The 22,337-nt window shown below is 47.2% G+C and overlaps 1 protein-coding gene across 2 annotated transcripts in view; it reads left to right on the top strand.

The window, feature by feature from the left end:
- ARHGAP8 (Rho GTPase activating protein 8) overlaps positions 1-22,337 on the top strand; it is a 160,842-nt gene that overhangs the window by 95,281 nt on the left and 43,224 nt on the right. Inside the window, exon 1 of one of the 2 annotated variants that reach the window (XM_073567676.1) lies at positions 9,167-9,305. The exons of the other annotated variant lie outside the window; for it this stretch is intronic. The gene's annotated coding sequence lies outside the window, so the exon portion shown is untranslated. Of the gene's footprint in view, positions 1-9,166; positions 9,306-22,337 lie in introns of those variants that run through there. 2 annotated transcript variants of the gene reach the window in all.

Genomic DNA, 22,337 nt, shown 5'->3' with positions numbered 1-22,337 from the left:
TTCCCTTGAGTGGGGGGCCCAAACATCCAGTGTTTGTCACGCTGTCATGTGCATGGTAAGTCATCCCCGCCAGTCAGAGAGCCGCGGTTCCCACGCTGTCAAAAGACAGCGTGAGTGCACAGCTGTGATCGGAGGTATAATGTTTACCTCTGGTCATTGATGTCAGCTGATGGGACTACTGCTGCCAACAACCACCATTTGTTGCCGCTAATAACAGTAAGATCAGGAGCGGCGGATAGGAGTATTCTTCAGCTGCTCCTGCTCTGTAAATAAATAATTTTTTTTAAAAAAGCCAGCGTGGATTACTCAGCCAGGCAAAACTCACAGCTGGGGTCTGAACGGACACCGAACTTTACTGATCGGGTTTGCCCATCTCTAGTGGCCACTTTTTGCTTCTATTTTATACCTGCTTATTCTTCCATTTTTCTTTTTTTTTCAATCAGTCATGTGGATCCAGAGATATGGGTCTTTTTATTTAGTGCTCATTTTTGTTTAATTTACAAAGAGGGCGTGGCTCACAGGATTCTATAGGGGCGTGTCTTTAAACTGCTCCACATATAATTATCCTGTGAGCCACACCTCTTTTGTAAAAACCATAGAAATGACTGAATTAAAAGGCCAATATCTCTGGAACCTTATGACGGATTTCAAGAAAACAAAAAAAAAACGGAATACTCAGGTGAACAGCGGGAATAAAATCAGAACAAAAACTGGCCACTTTTGACCAAGTGACAAATCCCCTTTAAGCATTTGGTACATAAAAAGGAGAAATAACCATGGAACGTGTTGAAGTTTATGTCCACAGTCGCAGATGAGTCATTTTTTATATACTGCTTTGTAAGTAAATGTTAATGCTAAGCTGGAATTGAATTGGAGCCGTCTGTTCTGAAAATCACCGGGATGGATTTATCCGTGACTCGGATGAGATAAAATGAATGCATACAATAATACCGAGGAGTATAATAGATCACAAGAGCGGCCGGGGGACAGGTGGGATTTGTTTTCCTGTCTTATACATTAGTGGAAAGATCTCACGCTTTTGCATACATGGCGTGCCATACACCTTCTAAAGGACTTGGGTCAATGCTGTCATTCCTCCAGACTTCCTCATATACATGGATGCTCAATTTGAATGAGCATGCATAAATTCTCAATTGGGAAAGTGGAATAAGTTGAAAGGATCTCAAAGGATCAGGTGTTAAAATGCAACATGCCCAATCCATTTTTATCTATGATATGACATCATCTATCCAGATTCCTATATATATTAGATAGACGCCCATTCTTGCCAAAATTGTTGAGCAATTTTTTTTAATTATTTTTATAATTGCCTGAAAAATTTAATTTTTCTGACGAGGAGGCTTTTTTTTTTTAATTAATAAATTACATTTTAGTTATAAATAAAAGGCCGGATTCATTATTGCAATTGTGACTCTTTTTTTTTTTACTTTTTTCTTTGCCTGTTTTTGTTTTGCTCCAAATTCTTTTAATTTGCACTTTTTTTAACTCTATTTTGCATGTGTTGACTTTTATTTTTATATGGGCGTATTTTTTGCTTTCAAGAGATTTGCGGCAATTGCTACTTTTTTAAATAATATTTGCGCAAATGAACTCTGAATCCTTTTAACATTTACCTGAATTTTTTTTGGACAAATTTTTCAATACTTCGGCGGAACATGAAACTGTTGGCTCTAAAGAAGGCACAAAAAAAAAAATAAAACAAAAAAATAAAGAGCATTTTTTATTTTGAGCAAAATTCATGAGCTACGTGGAATTTTTACTCTTTTTATTGTGCAAACCTTTATTTTTATTCTTTATTTTGAAAATTACAAGATATTGTTATCGGCTGTATTATTAAGGATCTTGCAATTCCAATTATGTGGCTTTTTTAATATAAATTTTCAATAATTTTTTTGATGTAATAGATAAAGGGAAAAGATATTTTTTCCCTTTTTTTGCATTTTTTTTACATTTTCTATACATTTTATTTGAATGTCACCGTGGGACTCGATCTTCTCTGGGTCTGATCACTCCTATAATGCGCTCTGATATATGATGATTACTTCTATAATACATGGATTTCCTGAAATTTCGGCTTCGTCGTTACTTACGCAGTCATAATTTGGTCATAATTTGTGTAAATGGATCATTATTTCCGTTTCGGATTCCCCATGGGCGGTGGAGGCCATCACATCTCTCCCTGGTGACGTTGTCGCTGTTAGTTGGGTGTTGAGGCTTTGATCTCTGAAATTGGGAACGGGAACAGGTAGTTTGAGGGCACTTTACACTTCAATATATTTAGACATCAAAGCTCAGCTGGAATCGGCCTGAACTGACGTCACCGGCGTACAATGGCTCCGCTGTTATTTCTGGTATCAAGACCAAGAATCACTCATCACAGGCGGATCTCACCAGCAATTGACCAGAATAAAAAATTGTTTCCATCCAAAAGGCAACGCTGCCTGAAGGTTTCCTGCGGGGTGTGCTAGGACGCATCTTCATCCAGATAAGCAGACTGAGTGTATAGCATCCAGCCCCTCACCCCCAGGGTATAAAATCTGGCCCCAGTACTTCTGGTGCATAACATCCGGCCCCTCGCTCCCTGGTGTATAACATCCGGCTCCTCACTCCCCCAGTGCATAACATCCGGACCTTCACTTCTCGGTGAATAACATTCGACCCCTGCTTCCGGTGTATAACATCTGCCCCACACTCCCCGATGTATGACATCTGGCCCCTTGCTTCCCAGTGCATAACATCCAGCCCCTCGCCCCCAGTGTATAACATCCAAATCCTCGTCAGTCCCCGTGTATAACATCTGGCCCCTCACCCCCCCAGTATATAACTGTGGTGCCCCTGAGGGTGCAGTCACCACAGAGGTACTGCACCTCACCCAGAGGTGTGGTACCCTACTGTCAGGTAAGGAGGGAGCACCCCACAGGACTCCAACACCTACATCCCGGCACATATCACACAGCAGCGTTCTGTTCCTTCTCACTGGCAGCCCTGCTGGGTAGGAAAGGGTGTTGGGAGGTGGGTGGGGTGTAACAGAAGGAGAGCGGAAGAACAGTGCAGAGTGAGGCAGAACATGAAGAGAAAGTAAACAGACTGTGGTGAAGCAGCTCCCTGTCAGGAGGAGCTGCAGAAGGAAGGAGACAGAAAGAAGCTCCCAGAGAGGAGTAGAATGGGTCTCAGGGGCACGGGAAGTGCGGATACCACCCATGGGGCCCGATTCAGTAGTGCAGAGACCAGGTCACAGTGGAGTACTGGCCCCCTAGCCTAGTGGAGAGATCATCAGACTCAACTAGCAAGCCGGAGGCAGAGGCACCTTTAGGTGCTGCAGCCACAAGCCATAGTTATCTTCGCCGGAAAGGCAGCCATAGAGGAGCAAGGGAACGCAGAGAGGACGTCACACAACAAGGCTGCTGGCCTGGGACACTGACTGTGAGGTGTTGGGTAGGAGAGGTGATAAACCAACACAGTAAAACGGCCAGGAAATGCACACACTGAAGGGAGTTCTGGGAAGGTGTATCCTGATCTACCTGGGAGTTTGCTGGACCCGTCACCTGGAGGACATGGCACCAAGCGGGTATCTGTGCTGCAGCCAGAACTGTGAGTAAAGCTTTGGAACTGCAACCAGCTGTGTCCTCTAATTATTCCTGTATCACCTATCCAACTCTGCTACATCTATCATCACTGAACACCCACTCAGCACTGCTACATCTACCAACATTACCATCTTCTACATCCTACATCTGCCCTAGGACTAAGCTCTGCCTGTGGAGAGCTATACCAACTCTGCTGCACCACCAGTCCCAGAGGATCTGCACTGCAGCGCTGGTCACCAGTGGCCAGAAACCACAGGTGGCGTCACAAACACTTTATTACAAACTTTAAAAACTCTTATCCCTTGTAAATATCCCCCTTTTATTGGACGCCCAGGGCCACGGACCGGGTCACCGCTGCAGTGACACATTCCTTTAAGATGCGGCCCGGTACCGAATATCCCCACTGCCCTGGCTGGTGCTCCATAACATCTGCTCTTCACTCCCTGGTGTATAATATCCGGACTCCCGTCAGCCCTCCGTGTATATCATCCATGCCCAAGCTCCCCAGTGTAAAACATCTGGCCTCTCGTCCCAAGTGTATATCATCCATCCCCAAGCTTCCCAGTGTAAAACATCTGGCCTCTCGTCCCAAGTGTATAACATCCGACCCCGTCACCCCCAGTGTATAACATCCGGCCCCTCACTCCCCGGTGTATGACATCCGACCCCTCGCTCCCCGATGTATAACATCAGGCCCCTCGCCCCTGGTGTATAACATCCAGCCTCTCGTTTCCCAGTGTATAACATCCAGCCCCTCACTCCCTTATTACAACATCTGGCCCCTCACCCCCGTATTACAACATCCAGCCCCTTGCTCACTCCTCGCACCCCCCCCCCGGTTTATAACATACACTGCGTGCAGAATTATTAGGCAAGTTGTACTTGAGAGGATCATTTTTATTATTGAACAACAACTATGTTCTCAATCAACCCAGCTTAATATTTTTGAAAGTTGGAGTGTTTTTTTTTTAGATTTGGCTATTTTAGGAGGATATCTGTTTGTGCAGGTAACTATTACTGTGCAGAATTATTAGGCAACTTAATAAAAACCAAATATCTACCCATCTCACTTGTTTATTTTGATCAGGTAAACCAATATAACAACACAAAATTTAGAAATAAACATTTCTGACATTCAAAAATAAACAAAAAAAATCAGTGCCCAATATAGCTACCTTTCTTTACGATGACACTCACCTTCCTTCCATCCATAGATTCTGTCAGTTGCTTGATCTGTTTACAATCAACATTGCAATGTGCCGCAGCCACCACAGCCTCCCAGACACTGTTCAGAGAGGTGTACTGTTTTCACTCCCTGTAGATCTCACATTTTATGAGGGACCACAGGTTCTCTATGGGGTTCAGATCAGGTGAACAAGGGGGCCATGTCATTATTTTTTCTTCTTTTAGACCTTTACTGGCCAGCCACGCAGTGGAGTATTTGGATGCATGTGATGGAGCATTGTCGTGCATGAAAATCGTGTTTTTTTTTAACGATACTGACTTCTTCCTGTACCACTGCTTGAAGAAGATATCTTCCAGAAACTGGCAGTAGGTCTGGGAGTTGAGCTTCACGACCGCTCCTTTACTGTTTCTTTTGCCGGTTCCTCCTCCTCTCACCTTCCCCTTACTGTTGGGGTTCCTCAAGGATCGGTTCTAGGCCCCCTCCTCTTCTCCTTGTACACTGCCCCTATTGGTCAAACAATCAGTAGATTTGGTTTCCAGTACCATCTCTATGCTGATGACACCCAATTATATGCTTCTTCTCCTGACATCACGCCAGCCTTTCTAGAAAACACTGGCGATTGTCTATACGCTGTGTCTAATATCATGTCCTCACTATATCTGAAACTGAACCTGTCAAAGACTGAACTCCTGGTGTTTCCTCCCTCTACTAATGTACCTATACCCGACATTGCTATTTCTGTGTGTGGTTCCACTATTACTCCCCAGGAACATGCCCGCTGTCTTGGGGTCATACTTGATTCCGAGCTTTCCTTTGCCCCCCACATTCGATCACTGGCTCGCTCTTGTCATCTGCACCTCAAAAACATTTCTAGAATTCGACCTTTTCTTACTTTTGACTCTGCAAAAACTCTTACTGTTTCTCTTATTCATTCTCGTCTCAACTATTGTAACTCTCTTCTAATCGGTCTCCCTCTTACCAAACTCTCCCCTCTCCAATCTGTCTTGAATGCTGCAGCCAGGATCATATTCCTCGCCAATCGTTACACCGATGCCTCTACCTTGTGCCAGTCATTACACTGGCTACCCATCCACTCCAGAATTCAGTATAAACTTATTACCCTCACCCACAAAGCGCTCCATGGCTCAGCACCACCCTACATCTCCTCCCTTGTTTCAGTATACCACCCTACCCGCGCCCTCCGTTCTGCTGATGACCTGAGGTTAGCATCCTCAATAATCAGAACCTCCCACTCCCGTCTCCAAGACTTTACACGTGCCGCGCCAATTCTTTGGAATGCACTTCCCAGGTCAATACGATTAGTCCCCAATCCCCACAATTTTAAGCGTGCCCTGAAAACGCATTTATTCAGACTGGCCTACCACCCCAACACATTAACCTAACCTATCCCTGTGTGGCACAGCCAAAAGTTTTACCATAACCAGGTTCCCAGCATCACGTTCCCACATGCTTTATGCCTCCATTAGCCCTCTGTGTCTGTACTGTTACACACTTAACATTATGGCTGGTCCATACAATCAGAGCAACTGTTACCACCCACCTTTCGTGTCTACCTCTTTCCTCATAGACTGTAAGCTTGCGAGCAGGGCCCTCACTCCTCTTGGTATCTGTTATAATCTACTGTATGTGATTATTGTTATGCTGTAATGTCTATTGTCTGTACAAATCCCCTCTGAAATGTAAAGTGCTGCGGAATATGTCGGCGCTATAAAAATAAAATTTATTATTATTATTATTATCCTCAACCCAAAAAGGTCCCACAAGTTCATCTTTGATGATACCAGCCCATACCAGTACCCCACCTCCACCTTGCTGGCGTCTGAGTCGGAGCGGAGCTCTCTGGCCTTTACTGATCCAGCCTTGGGCTCATCCATCTGGCCCATCAAGAGTCACTCTCATTTCATCAGTCCATAAAACCTTAGAAAAATCAGTCTTAAGATATTTCTTGGCCCAGTCTTGACGTTTTATCTTATGTTTCTTGTTGAAAGGTGGTCATTTTCCAGCCTTCCTTACCTTGGCCATGTCCCTGAGTATGGCACACCTTGCTCTGAAATATGGCAAAACTGGTGGCAAATGGCATCTTGGCAGCTTCATGCTTGATTTTCCTCAATTCATGGGCAGTTATTTTGCGCCTTTTTTTATCAACACGCTTCTTGCGACCCTGTTGGATATTTGCCATGAAACGCTTGATTGTTCGGTGATCACGCTTCAAAAGTTTGGCAATTTCAAGACTGCTGCATCCCTCTGCAAGACATCGCACAATTTTGGACTTTTCAGAGTCCGTCAAATCTCTCTTCTGACCCATTTTGCCAAAGGAAAGGAAGTTGCCTAATAATTAAGCACATCTTATATAGGGTGTTGATGTCATTAGACCACACCCCTCCTCATTACAGAGATGCAAATCACCTGATTTACATAATTGGCAGTTGGCATTCAAGCCTATACAGCTTGGAGTAGGACAACATGTATAAAAAGGATGATGTGATCAAAATACTCACTTGCCTAATAATTCTGCACACAGTGTATGGCCCGATTACCCCTGGAGTATAACATCTGTCCCCATTGCCCCCAGTGTATTGCAACCCGCCTCCCAACCCCGGTATATAACATCTGTCCTCTCGACCCCGGTGTATAACATGTGGCCCCCTGCCTTTGCTGTTTAACATCCGGCTCTTCGCTGCCCCAGTGTTCAACTTCAGCCCCCCTGCTCCCCGGTATATAACCTACAGCCCCTCATTGTGTTGTCCACCATTACTAACATGACAAAATGGCTTTTGGTAAAGATCTCACTGATACCAGCACAGTCCTGTAATAGGAGCCATCAGGGAAACAAGTCCATTCAGGACATTTCTTCCTCCTAAATCTTCCACCATCACCTGTGAGTGGAGTCAAATGGAAGGAACTGCAGAAACTTAGCAACGGAGAGGAGACCCCATAACATTAAAGAGTGGGGTCACCGAGTGCTGAGGAGCAGAGGACAGAAAAGTCACCAACGCTCTTCTGACTCTGTAACTGCAGAGTCCAGACTTCCTTGCTCCTTTTATAATAACATCAGCACAAACACTGCGCCCCCGCCGGGAACTTCATGGCCGAGCAGCTGCATGCAGCCTTACATCACCAAGCACAATGCCGAGCGTCGGATGGAGTGGTATAAAGCCGCCACCACTGGACTCTGGAGGAGACGTGCTCTGTGAAGTGACATATCACACTTCTCTATCTGGCGTTTGATGGAGGAGCCTGGCTTTGATGAATGCCCGGGGAACGTTACCAACCTGACTGCATTGTGATGTTTGGTGAAGGATGATAATGCTATGGGCTGTTATCAGGGGTCGGCATTGGGCCCTTAGACCCAGTGAAGGGAAATCTTAGTTCTTCAGAACAAGACATTGTGGACAATTGTAGCTTCAGTCTTGTGGGAACAGGTTGGTGAAGACCCTTTCCTGTTCCCCATGACTGTGCCCAGTGCAAGGTCCATACAGACATGGAGGGGGAGAATATGATTGACCGCACAGAACCTAGACTTTCGCTCCATCCATCACCAGATTGTGATTCCGGCCTCTCCCCAACATCAGGGTCTGACCTCACAAATGCTCTTCTGGATGAAGGGGCAAAAATTCCCACGGACGCCTTGAAAATCTTGTAGAAACCCTTCCCAGAAGAGCGGGAGCCGTTATATCTGCAGAGGGCCCAGCTCCATATTAATGTCTATGGATGTAAACTGGGAGGTCAGAAAAGCTTCTGGAGGTGGGATGTGAAGGGGGCACATACTTTTATCTATTTAGTGTAATAACATAAATGCAAATATTTAAAAAGCCCAAATCAGGAGATATAATATTGGGGGGTCCTCTGTTCATCACTTGGTCTGAGTGTAGAGCAGCTATAAAGAGCGTCTCTCACTCCGGAGGACCCGGCCTGTCCTGTGTTACACGGACATCCCATTGATTTGAATGGACAATGTGCAATACTTCTTTTCTCCTGTGGCGGCGCTGCAGGGAATTTGAACACTTACTGTCAGATTTCTCCATAGATCACTGCTGATCGCTGCTGGTTTTGCTGTTAAGGGAAAAGTCCCTTGAAATCTGGAAAGTCTCTTGGCCGTCGGCCACGTGTGCGTCCATAGAAGCCAGAAAATTGGCAGCGGTGAAAGTCAGTAATAAAGAGGTTTGTTTTGTTTTTTTAAGCCTTTGCTGGAAGTTTTCCTATGAATCCACATTGTGTCAGTCATCCGGCCGGGGAGGGGAGGAATGCGGGCGAGTGGGTGGCTTATATTTTCACCTTGGATTTTAAAGTGTTTTTTTTTTCTCCTGTGACCGCCCCGCCTTCAGCACTCACATGAATCCAGAACAAAGGAGCCCGGAGCACCTTCCGCAGACCTCGTCCAGGAGTGGAGTCACCTGGGTGGGCCCCGGGAAGGAGGACACACCGGTCACTGACCGGGGACGGTGCCACGGAGCTTCCCGGGACGGATCAGGAAGTGCTGTGTACGGAAGGTAACGTCTCGCTGAACTGTTTGTTTTTCACCTGCGCCGACACATTGTAGCAAAACATCAGGGCAGGAAAGGGGTTTGTGTTTAGCCGATAAAATGATGGACGCTTTGCCAGCGTCATAGACTTTGAATAATGCTGCAGGGCGCCTGGGCAACCTGATGCTCCATACCACTCATCCAACCATGGCCGAACATTGGGCACGAAAGCACCGCACTGTTGATCGGTGCGGACCCCCGCAAGGCTAACGATCATTAGGTCTACGATGGAGAAGATGGAAATAAAAATATTTCCATTCACTGCCAGCAAGCAGAGGATGTAACAAAATGTTGGACTAAGGAAGTTGCAGGACTACTTCTTATAGAATGATGAAAGAGGTATTCCCAAAAAAGTCAACTTGCTGATAATTGTGGATCCATTGCGCTGAGATTGGGGCAGGGGAGCACTGAAGTCAGAGCGGTGCAGCGTCATCCTGTGGGGAGCAGAGGGGCGCCGCTCGGCCTCCGCTCAATGCATTGTCTATGGGACTGCTGGAAATAGCCGAACACAGGGCTCAACACCCGTGCTGTAAGTAGGGTCTGATGGGCCTCGGTGTAAAATGTGGACCTGGGCCCCCACCTGCACGTTGTTCAGATGTAGCGGCCCTTGTAGTGTTCTGAATCCTATAAAGACTTAAGTGTTCACCTCTTCATTATATAGTACTGTCCCCCATCCTGGTATATATCTTCCATCCTGGTATATGTGTCCCCCATCCTGGTATATATCCCCATCCTTCTATATATCCCCCATCCTTCTATATATGTCCCTCATCCTGGTATATATGTCCCCCACCCTGGTATATATGTCTCCCATCCTGGTATACATGTCCCCCATCCTGGTATATATGTCCCCCACCCTGGTATATATGTCCCCATCCTGGTATATATGTCCCCCACCCTGGTATATATGTCTCCCATCCTGGTATATATGTCTCCCATCCTGGTATATATGTCCCCATCCTGGTATATATGTCCCCCACCCTGGTATATATGTCTCCCATCCTGGTATACATGTCTCCCATCCTGGTGTATATGTCTCCCATCCTGGTATACATGTCCCCATCCTGGTATATATGTCCCCCATCCTGGTATATATATCCCCCATCCTGGTATATATGTCCTCCGTCCTGGTATATATGTCCCCCCATCCTGGTATATATGTCCCCCCATCCTGGCATATATGTCCCCCATCCTGGTATATATGTCCCCCATCTTGGTATATATGTCCCCCATCCTGGTATATATGTCCCCCATCCTGGCATATATCCCCCATCCTGGCATATATGTCCCCCACCCTGGTATATATGTCCCCCACCCTGGTATATATGTCCCCCATCGTGGCATATATGTCCCCCACCCTGGTATATATGTCCCCCATCCTGGTATATATGTCCCCCATCCTGGTATATATGTCCCCCATCCTGGTATATATGTCCTCCGTCCTGGTCTATATATCCCCCATCCTGGCATATATCCCCCATCCTGGTATATATGTCCCCCATCTTGGTATATATGTCCCCCATCCTGGTATATATGTCTCCCATCCTGGTCTATATATCCCCCATCCTGGCATATATCCCCCATCCTGGTATATATGTCCCCCACCCTGGTATATATGTCCCCCATCCTGGTATATATGTCTCCCATCCTGGTCTATATATCCCCCATCCTGGCATATATCCCCCATCCTGGTATATATGTCCCCCCATCCTGGTATATATGTCCCCCATCCTGGCATATACTGTATGTCCCCCATCCTGGTATATATATCCCCCATCCTGGTATATATGTCCCCCATCCTGGTATATATGTCCCCCATCCTGGTATATATGTCCCCCATCCTGGTATATATGTCCCCCCATCCTGGTATATATGTCCCCCCATCCTGGCATATATGTCCCCCCATCCTGGCATATATGTCTCCCATCCTGGTATACATGTCTCCCATCCTGGTGTATATGTCTCCCATCCTGGTATACATGTCCCCATCCTGGTATATATGTCCCCCACCCTGGTATATATGTCCCCATCCTGGTATATATGTCCCCCACCCTGGTATATATGTCTCCCATCCTGGTATACATGTCTCCCATCCTGGTATATATGTCCCCCACCCTGGTATATATGTCCCCCACCCTGGTATATATGTCTCCCATCCTGGTATACGTCTCCCATCCTGGTATATATGTCCCCCCACCCTGGTATATATGTCTCCCATCCTGGTATATATGTCCCCCACCCTGGTATACATGTCCCCCATCCTGGTATATATGTCCCCCCATCCTGGTATATATGTCCCCCATCCTGGTATATATGTCCCCCCACCCTGGTATATATGTCTCCCATCCTGGTATACATGTCTCCCATCCTGGTATATATGTCCCCCATCCTGGTATATATGTCCCCCCACCCTGGTATATATGTCTCCCATCCTGGTATACATGTCTCCCATCCTGGTATATATGTCCCCCCACCCTGGTATATATGTCTCCCATCCTGGTATACATGTCTCCCATCCTGGTATACATGTCTCCCCACCCTGGTATATATGTCCCCCACCCTGGTATATATGTCTCCCATCCTGGTATATATGTCCCCTATCCTGGTCTATATGTCTCCCATCCTGGTATATATGTCCCCCATCCTGGTATATATATCCCCCATCCTGGTATATATGTCCTCCGTCCTGGTATATATGTCCCTCATCCTGGTATATATGTCCCCCCATCCTGGTATATATATCCCCCATCCTGGTATATATGTCCTCCGTCCTGGTATATATGTCCCTCATCCTGGTATATATGTCCCCCCATCCTGGCATATATGTCCCCCATCCTGGTGTATATGTCTCCCATCCTGGTATACATGTCCCCATCCTGGTATATATGTCCCCCACCCTGGTATATATGTCCCCATCCTGGTATATATGTCCCCCACCCTGGTATATATGTCTCCCATCCTGGTATACATGTCTCCCATCCTGGTATATATGTCCCCCACCCTGGTATATATGTCCCCCACCCTGGTATATATGTCTCCCATCCTGGTATACGTCTCCCATCCTGGTATATATGTCCCCCCACCCTGGTATATATGTCTCCCATCCTGGTATATATGTCCCCCACCCTGGTATACATGTCCCCCATCCTGGTATATATGTCCCCCCATCCTGGTATATATGTCCCCCATCCTGGTATATATGTCCCCCCACCCTGGTATATATGTCTCCCATCCTGGTATACATGTCTCCCATCCTGGTATATATGTCCCCCATCCTGGTATATATGTCCCCCCACCCTGGTATATATGTCTCCCATCCTGGTATACATGTCTCCCATCCTGGTATATATGTCCCCCCACCCTGGTATATATGTCTCCCATCCTGGTATACATGTCTCCCATCCTGGTATACATGTCTCCCCACCCTGGTATATATGTCCCCCACCCTGGTATATATGTCTCCCATCCTGGTATATATGTCCCCTATCCTGGTCTATATGTCTCCCATCCTGGTATATATGTCCCCCATCCTGGTATATATATCCCCCATCCTGGTATATATGTCCTCCGTCCTGGTATATATGTCCCTCATCCTGGTATATATGTCCCCCCATCCTGGTATATATATCCCCCATCCTGGTATATATGTCCTCCGTCCTGGTATATATGTCCCTCATCCTGGTATATATGTCCCCCCATCCTGGCATATATGTCCCCCATCCTGGTATATATGTCCCCCATCTTGGTATATATGTCCCCCATCCTGGTATATATGTCCCCCATCCTGGCATATATCCCCCATCCTGGCATATATGTCCCCCACCCTGGTATATACGTCCCCCATCGTGGCATATATGTCCCCCACCCTGGTATATATGTCCCCCATCCTGGTATATATGTCTCCCATCCTGGTCTATATATCCCCCATCCTGGCATATATCCCCCATCCTGGTATATATGTCCCCCACCCTGGTATATATGTCCCCCATCTTGGTATATATGTCCCCATCGTGGCATATATGTCCCCCACCCTGGTATATATGTCCCCCACCCTGGTATATATGTCCCCCATCCTGGTATATATGTCCCCCATCCTGGTATATATGTCTCCCATCCTGGTCTATATATCCCCCATCCTGGCATATATCCCCCATCCTGGTATATATGTCCCCCATCCTGGCATATATCCCCCATCCTGGTATATATGTCCTCCGTCCTGGTATATATGTCCCCCATCCTGGTATATATGTCCCCCCATCCTGGTATATATGTCCCCCCATCCTGGCATATATGTCCCCCATCCTGGCATATATGTCCCCCATCCTGGTATATATGTCCTCCGTCCTGGTATATATGTCCCCCATCCTGGTATATATGTCCCCCCATCCTGGTATATATGTCCCCCCATCCTGGCATATATGTCCCCCATCCTGGCATATATCCCCCATCCTGGTATATATGTCCCCCATCCTGGTATATATGTCCCCCATCCTGGTATATATGTCCCCCATCCTGGTATATATGTCCCCCCATCCTGGCATATATGTCCCCCATCCTGGCATATATGTCCCCCATCCTGGTATATATGTCCCCCATCCTGGCATATATCCCCCACCCTGGTATATATGTCCCCCATCCTGGTATATATATCCCCCACCCAGGTATATATGTCCCCCATCTTGGTATATATGTCCCCCATCTTGGTATATATGTCCCCCATCCTGGTATATATGTCCCCATCGTGGCATATATGTTCCCCACCCTGGTATATATGTCCCCCATCCTGGTATATATGTCCCCCATCTTGGTATATATGTCCCCCATCCTGGCATATATGTCCCCCGTCCTGGTATATATGTCCCCCATCCTGGTATATATGTCCCCCATCCTGGTATATATGTCCCTCATCCTGGTATATATGTCCCCCATCCTGGTATATATGTCCCCCATCCTGGTATACATGTCCTCCGTCCTGGTATATATGTCCCCCCATCCTGGTATATACAGTATGTCCTCCGTCCTGGTATATAAGTCCCCCGTCCTGGTATATATGTCCCCCCATCCTGGTATATATGTCCTCCGTCCTGGTATATATGTCCCCCGTCCTGGTATATATGTCCCCCGTCCTGGTATATATGTCCCCCATCCTGGTATATATGTCCCCATCTTGGTATATATGTCCCCCGTCCTGGTATATATGTCCCCCATCCTGGTATATATGTCCCCATCTTGGTATATATGTCCCTCATCTTGGTATATATGTCCCCCATCCTGGTATATATGTCCCCCATCCTGGTATACATGTCCTCCGTCCTGGTATATATGTCCCCCCATCCTGGTATATACAGTATGTCCTCCGTCCTGGTATATATGTCCCCCGTCCTGGTATATATGTCCCCCCATCCTGGTATATATGTCCTCCGTCCTGGTATATATGTCCCCCCATCCTGGTATATATGTCCTCCGTCCTGGTATATATGTCCCCCGTCCTGGTATATATGTCCCCCGTCCTGGTATATATGTCCCCCATCCTGGTATATATGTCCCCATCTTGGTATATATGTCCCCCATCCTGGTATATATGTCCCCCATCCTGGTATATATGTCCCCCATCCTGGTATACATGTCCTCCGTCCTGGTATATATGTCCCCCCATCCTGGTATATACAGTATGTCCTCCGTCCTGGTATATATGTCCCCCGTCCTGGTATATATGTCCCCCCATCCTGGTATATATGTCCTCCGTCCTGGTATATATGTCCCCCGTCCTGGTATATATGTCCCCCGTCCTGGTATATATGTCCCCCATCCTGGTATATATGTCCCCATCTTGGTATATATGTCCCCCGTCCTGGTATATATGTCCCCCCATCCTGGTATATATGTCCCCCATCCTGGTATATATGTCCCCCCACCCTGGTATATATGTCTCCCATCCTGGTATACATGTCTCCCATCCTGGTATACATGTCTCCCATCCTGGTATATATGTCCCCCATCCTGGTATATATGTCCCCCCACCCTGGTATATATGTCTCCCATCCTGGTATACATGTCTCCCATCCTGGTATATATGTCCCCCCACCCTGGTATATATGTCTCCCATCCTGGTATACATGTCTCCCATCCTGGTATATATGTCCCCCCACCCTGGTATATATGTCCCCCACCCTGGTATATATGTCTCCCATCCTGGTATATATGTCCCCTATCCTGGTCTATATGTCTCCCATCCTGGTATATATGTCCCCCATCCTGGTATATATATCCCCCATCCTGGTATATATGTCCTCCATCCTGGTATATATGTCCCTCATCCTGGTATATATGTCCCCCCATCCTGGTATATATATCCCCCATCCTGGTATATATGTCCTCCGTCCTGGTATATATGTCCCTCATCCTGGTATATATGTCCCCCCATCCTGGCATATATGTCCCCCATCCTGGTATATATGTCCCCCATCTTGGTATATATGTCCCCCATCCTGGTATATATGTCCCCCATCCTGGCATATATCCCCCATCCTGGCATATATGTCCCCCACCCTGGTATATATGTCCCCCACCCTGGTATATATGTCCCCCATCGTGGCATATATGTCCCCCACCCTGGTATATATGTCCCCCATCCTGGTATATATGTCTCCCATCCTGGTCTATATATCCCCCATCCTGGCATATATCCCCCATCCTGGTATATATGTCCCCCACCCTGGTATATATGTCCCCCATCTTGGTATATATGTCCCCATCGTGGCATATATGTCCCCCACCCTGGTATATATGTCCCCCATCCTGGTATATATGTCCCCCATCCTGGTATATATGTCTCCCATCCTGGTCTATATATCCCCCATCCTGGCATATATCCCCCATCCTGGTATATATGTCCCCCATCCTGGCATATATCCCCCATCCTGGTATATATGTCCTCCGTCCTGGTATATATGTCCCCCATCCTGGTATATATGTCCCCCCATCCTGGTATATATGTCCCCCCATCCTGGCATATATGTCCCCCATCCTGGCATATATGTCCCCCATCCTGGTATATATGTCCTCCGTCCTGGTATATATGTCCCCCATCCTGGTATATATGTCCCCCCATCCTGGTATATATGTCCCCCCATCCTGGCATATATGTCCCCCCATCCTGGCATATATCCCCCATCCTGGTATATATGTCCCCCATCCTGGTATATATGTCCCCCATCCTGGTATATATGTCCCCCATCCTGGTATATATGTCCCCCCATCCTGGCATATATGTCCCCCATCCTGGCATATATGTCCCCCATCCTGGTATATATGTCCCCCATCCTGGCATATATCCCCCATCCTGGTATATATGTCCCCCATCCTGGTATATATATCCCCCACCCAGGTATATATGTCCCCCATCTTGGTATATATGTCCCCCATCCTGGTATATATGTCCCCATCGTGGCATATATGTTCCCCACCCTGGTATACATGTCCCCCATCCTGGTATATATGTCCCCCATCCTGGTATATATGTCCCCCATCCTGGTATATATGTCCCCCATCTTGGTATATATGTCCCCCATCCTGGTATATATGTCCCCCATCCTGGTATATATGTCCCTCATCCTGGTATATATGTCCCCCATCCTGGTATATATGTCCCCCATCCTGGTATACATGTCCTCCGTCCTGGTATATATGTCCCCCCATCCTGGTATATACAGTATGTCCTCCGTCCTGGTATATAAGTCCCCCGTCCTGGTATATATGTCCCCCCATCCTGGTATATATGTCCTCCGTCCTGGTATATATGTCCCCCGTCCTGGTATATATGTCCCCCGTCCTGGTATATATGTCCCCCATCCTGGTATATATGTCCCCATCTTGGTATATATGTCCCCCGTCCTAGTATATATGTCCCCCATCCTGGTATATATGTCCCTCATCTTGGTATATATGTCCCCCATCCTGGTATATATGTCCACCGTCCTGGTATATATGTCCCCCCATCCTGGTATATATGTCCTCCGTCCTGGTATATATGTCCCCCCATCCTGGTATATATGTCCTCCGTCCTGGTATATATGTCCCCCGTCCTGGTATATATGTCCCCCGTCCTGGTATATATGTCCCCCATCCTGGTATATATGTCCCCATCTTGGTATATATGTCCCCCATCCTGGTATATATGTCCCCCATCCTGGTATATATGTCCCCCATCCTGGTATACATGTCCTCCGTCCTGGTATATATGTCCCCCATCCCTGGTATATACAGTATGTCCTCCGTCCTGGTATATATGTCCCCCCATCCTGGTATATATGTCCTCCGTCCTGGTATATATGTCCCCCGTCCTGGTATATATGTCCCCCGTCCTGGTATATATGTCCCCCATCCTGGTATATATGTCCCCATCTTGGTATATATGTCCCCCGTCCTGGTATATATGTCCCCCCATCCTGGTATATATATCCCCCATCCTGGTATATATGTCCCCCATCTTGGTATATATGTCCCCCATCCTGGTATATATGTCCTCCGTCCTGGTATATATGTCCCCCCATCCTGGTATATACTGTATGTCCCCCTTCCTGGTATATATGTCCCCCTGTTCTGCATTGGAGGGCCCTCCTCCACCCTCTCTGACTGCAATCATTGTGCCCCTGTCGACAGCCCTATAGGTGATGAACAGAGCGTAGGTCACCCCCACGCACCTCTGCTCCATTCTCGAGGGGGTTGCAGAACCCTCTACTCAGAGTAGACGGATATCCTGTGACTAGGGGATACCTTGATTTTTTTTTTAGAATAATCCCAAACCCTCAGTTACACCTCTGGGCAGTTTGTGACATGTAGTCCTGTTTTAAAGGGGAAGCTGCCATTTCTGTGTCGGAGCCTCTGTAGCTTTAGCCGGTGGGTGTGTGAACATGGCTCTATATACCCTAAAAAGGCCAGAAAAGGAAAACACTGCAATCCCCGGACAGAACAGGAATAACGCCGTCCTGTCAGAACCTGTTTAACTCCCGCACGTTTCAAAATAGCTGCGACCTCAGGCGATATTGTCAGGATTCAGACGCCATCCATAATCACTAACTAACCACGCTTTATTAAACTATCACTGCCTCCGTAATTGACGGCTCGCGGTCAGAATCTCCAGTACATCACCTGCCGGCCAGCAGCGCCCCTCACATGACTATAACCAGGTAGAACGCAGCGCATATTCAGTACTGTACAGTGTGAGGGGCAACAATACTTATTCCGTCAGATCCTCTAAATCACATTTTGTCCCCCAAACACTGAGCCCCCACCTGCCATACTCCATTCAGGGCCCGCTCATACTCAACATCTAAAAACTGTAAAAAAAAAACGGTGGAAATGGTGACACTTTCTTTTCCATGTTTGGACGGATTCTCTGCTACTGACTGTTCACATGGAGGTGGGTCGCCCTCCGTCCCAGGGCTGTGGGGTACTCGGTACCGGGTCGGTGTCAGGGGGAAAGTATCACGGCAGCTGTGACCCGGTCCGTGGCCCTGGGCGCCCAATATCAATGGTGGTTTGTAATATAGTTTATGGAATAGTTCATGACGCCACCTGTGGTGTTTGGCAAGCAAGATGTTAAGCCGACGCTGCATGCGGATCCTCTGGGGCTGATGGTGTGGTGCAGCAAAGATGGCATAGCTCCCCACAGGTGAAGCTGTAACCCCAGGGCAGTGTGTAGGCACAGGTAGTGTAAAGGATGATACCCAGATGTAGCGGTGCTGACGGTGTTGGCGCACAATGAATGGAGGACACCGGGGCTTGCAGTTTCAATGCTTTACTCACAGTTCGTGGTACACACTGGTGCCTGCCTTCGGGCCGTGTCCTCCGGGGCAGAGACTCAATCAACCTCCCGGGCAAGTCAGGATTCTCCCCTCCAACACTCCGCCAACATGTACCTCTCCTGAACTACTCCTCTATTGCGCCTTTAGTGTGAAGAGCTCCAGTACCATGGTACTCTGGAGTTCCTCCTGTCAGATGTTCCTAACAACTCTACTCGTACAGCAGACAGCTGTAGCCTGCTTCGGGGACTCTCTACTCCTGAGTCCCGGCTCTCTATCCAGTTGCTGTTGTGCCCCAAGTCTTAGATGGGAGTAGTGCATTTACAGCCAACTACTCCACCGGTGTCTGCTGCAGAACCATTAGTGTCCATACAACCTCGGGGACCGGGCCTCGGCCTTTCGCTTAGAACTTCTAGGCAGGGTTCCTCTTCCAACCCACAACTCCTCTCTGTTCTTCTACTCCTTTGTTCCGCGCTGTTCCTTCTCTCTCTTAGCTTAGGTTGCAGGTCTACGTCTTTCTCCTTCTGTTCCTTTCCCGTGCCAGCTCGCTCAGATCACTGAGGCAGCTGCAGCACTCTCTCTTCTATCTCTCTTCTGGGGAGCTCCTTCCACCAAGACCAGTCCTCAGCCTCTCCTGACTGACTGTCTTCCTCCGCCTCGACCTCCACTCAGGCTGACCTCCTGTCAGCCTGCTCTCAGACTGAACTCCAGACTGAACTGATCTCCAATTCTAAACCTTCCCCCTCTTTTATATCTAACTCCACCCACCTCCCAGCACATCTCGTGTTACGAAGCAAGGACCCACGAAAGGTGCTCTGCTACCCTCTAAGCATGGAGCCGCAATCTGGTCCATTGCTGAACTATCCTGTTGTGTGGGGTGAAGGTGTTGGAGTGTGGAAAGGAGTTCCCAACTTACCTGGATGGTGGGGCACCACACCTTAGGAGAAGGTGCAGTACCTCTGTGGAGACTGAGCCTCAGGGGCGCCACAGAGGTTTTTTATGTGACGTTTGAGACAGATCTTCATTAAATTCCACATCCAAAACCATTTTAAAACATCCTTCTTCAGGAAAAAAGTTTTATTCTGAGCTTCCCTCCTCTACAATGACTGATAACACCTCTATATACAGTAGATAACACAGGATTCACCATTCACAATAGGTGATGTCACAGCTCACCTCCTCCTCCTCCTCTACAATGACTGATAACACCTCTATATACAGTAGATAACACAGGATTCACCATTCACAATAGGTGATGTCACAGCTCACCTCCTCCTCCTCTACAATGACTGATAACACCTCTATATACAGTAGATAACACAGGATTCACCATTCACAATAGGTGATGTCACAGCTCACCTCCTCCTCCTCCTGTACAATGACTGATAACACCTCTATATACAGTAGATAACACAGGATCCACCATTCACAATAGGTGATGTCACAGCTCACCTCCTCCTCCTGTACAATGACTGATAACACCTCTATATACAGTAGATAACACAGGATCCACCATTCACAATAGGTGATGTCACAGCTCACCTCCTCCTCCTCTACAATGACTGATAACACCTCTATATACAGTAGATAACACAGGATTCACCATTCACAATAGGTGATGTCACAGCTCACCTCCTCCTCCTGTACAATGACTGACAGTAGATAACACAGGATTCACCATTCACAATAGGTGATATCACAGCTCACCTCCTCCTCCTGTACAATGTCTGATAACACCTCTCACCTCGACATGCTTAGCATGTCATTCTCCGCAAGGAGAAATGATACTTCTTGGATATCGGTCAGACGCCTCTCTCACAGCCAAACCAGATCTCCCACTTTGCACTGATGAGGGGCAGTACCCCAAAACACAGTGTCTGCAAATGGAGATTCTGGCTTGGCTTTTATCCTAAGTCATGTAACAAGGCTCATTACAGGGTCGACATTGACTTTTAGGATTGCTACCTCCAATAGGTGGCACTAGAGTTCTAGTCCTCTTCCTCTCTGAAGAGACAATTTGCATAATTAGTATATGCAGTAGATAACACAGGATCCACCATTCACAATAGGTGATGTCACAGCTCACCTCCTCCTCCTGTACAATGACTGATAACACCTCTATATACAGTAGATAACACAGGATCCACCATTCACAATAGGTGATGTCACAGCTTCCCTCCTCCTCCTCCTGTACAATGTCTGATATCACCCCTATATACAGTAAATAACACAGGATCCACCATTCACAATAGGTGATGTCACAGCTCACCTCCTCCTGTACAATGACTGATAACACCTCTATATACAGTAGATAACACAGGATCCACCATTCACAATAGGTGATGTCACAGCTCACCTCCTCCTCCTGTACAATGACTGATAACACCTCTATATACAGTAGATAACACAGGATCCACCATTCACAATAGGTGATGTCACAGCTCACCTCCTCCTCCTGTACAATGACTGATAACACCTCTATATACAGTAGATAACACAGGATCCACCATTCACAATAGGTGATGTCACAGCTCACCTCCTCCTGTACAATGACTGATAACACCTCTATATACAGTAGATAACACAGGATCCACCATTCACAATAGGTGATGTCACAGCTCACCTCCTCCTGTACAATGACTGATAGATAGCACCTCTACATACAGGATATAACACAGAATCCACCATTCACAATAGGAGATGTCTCATCTCACCTCCCCCTCCTGTACAATGACTGATAACACCTCTATATACAGTAGATAACACAGGATCCACCATTCACAATAGGTGATGTCACAGCTCACCTCCTCCCCCTCCTGTAGAATGACTGATATACAGGGGCCGTTCCTCTGCTGCCTCTCCTCTTGTCCTTCCTACGCCCCGATGAATCCCTGGCGACCATTACCCTGTAATTAGACGCTATGGCGGTGATACAAGGGGTCTTTGTCCGGGAACTTGTCAGGTTAATTTAATTACATCTCTCGGCTGCTGCTGTGCCGCGGTTCAGAGCGTTTAATCCCCAGAGCCTGAAATTTCCTCTTTGAGCGTTAATTTAGTAGCGGCAGATCCGACCGCTCATTACCGCCTCGTACAGTCGGCGCGCAAAACAGAAAATAGATTATCTGCTCGGAGTTTCCGCATAATTCTCCCATCATTATTTGCAGGAAATATAAATGGCGGTGATAAGCGGCGCAGA

This window comes from Dendrobates tinctorius, unplaced genomic scaffold (genome assembly GCF_039654945.1).
Source record: "Dendrobates tinctorius isolate UK_male_01 unplaced genomic scaffold, ASM3965494v1 ptg000020l, whole genome shotgun sequence".
In the NCBI taxonomy this organism is placed as follows: Eukaryota; Metazoa; Chordata; class Amphibia; order Anura; family Dendrobatidae; genus Dendrobates; species Dendrobates tinctorius.
The sequence above is the reverse complement of the archived record's forward strand: the minus strand, read 5'-3'. Positions and strand labels throughout refer to the sequence as shown.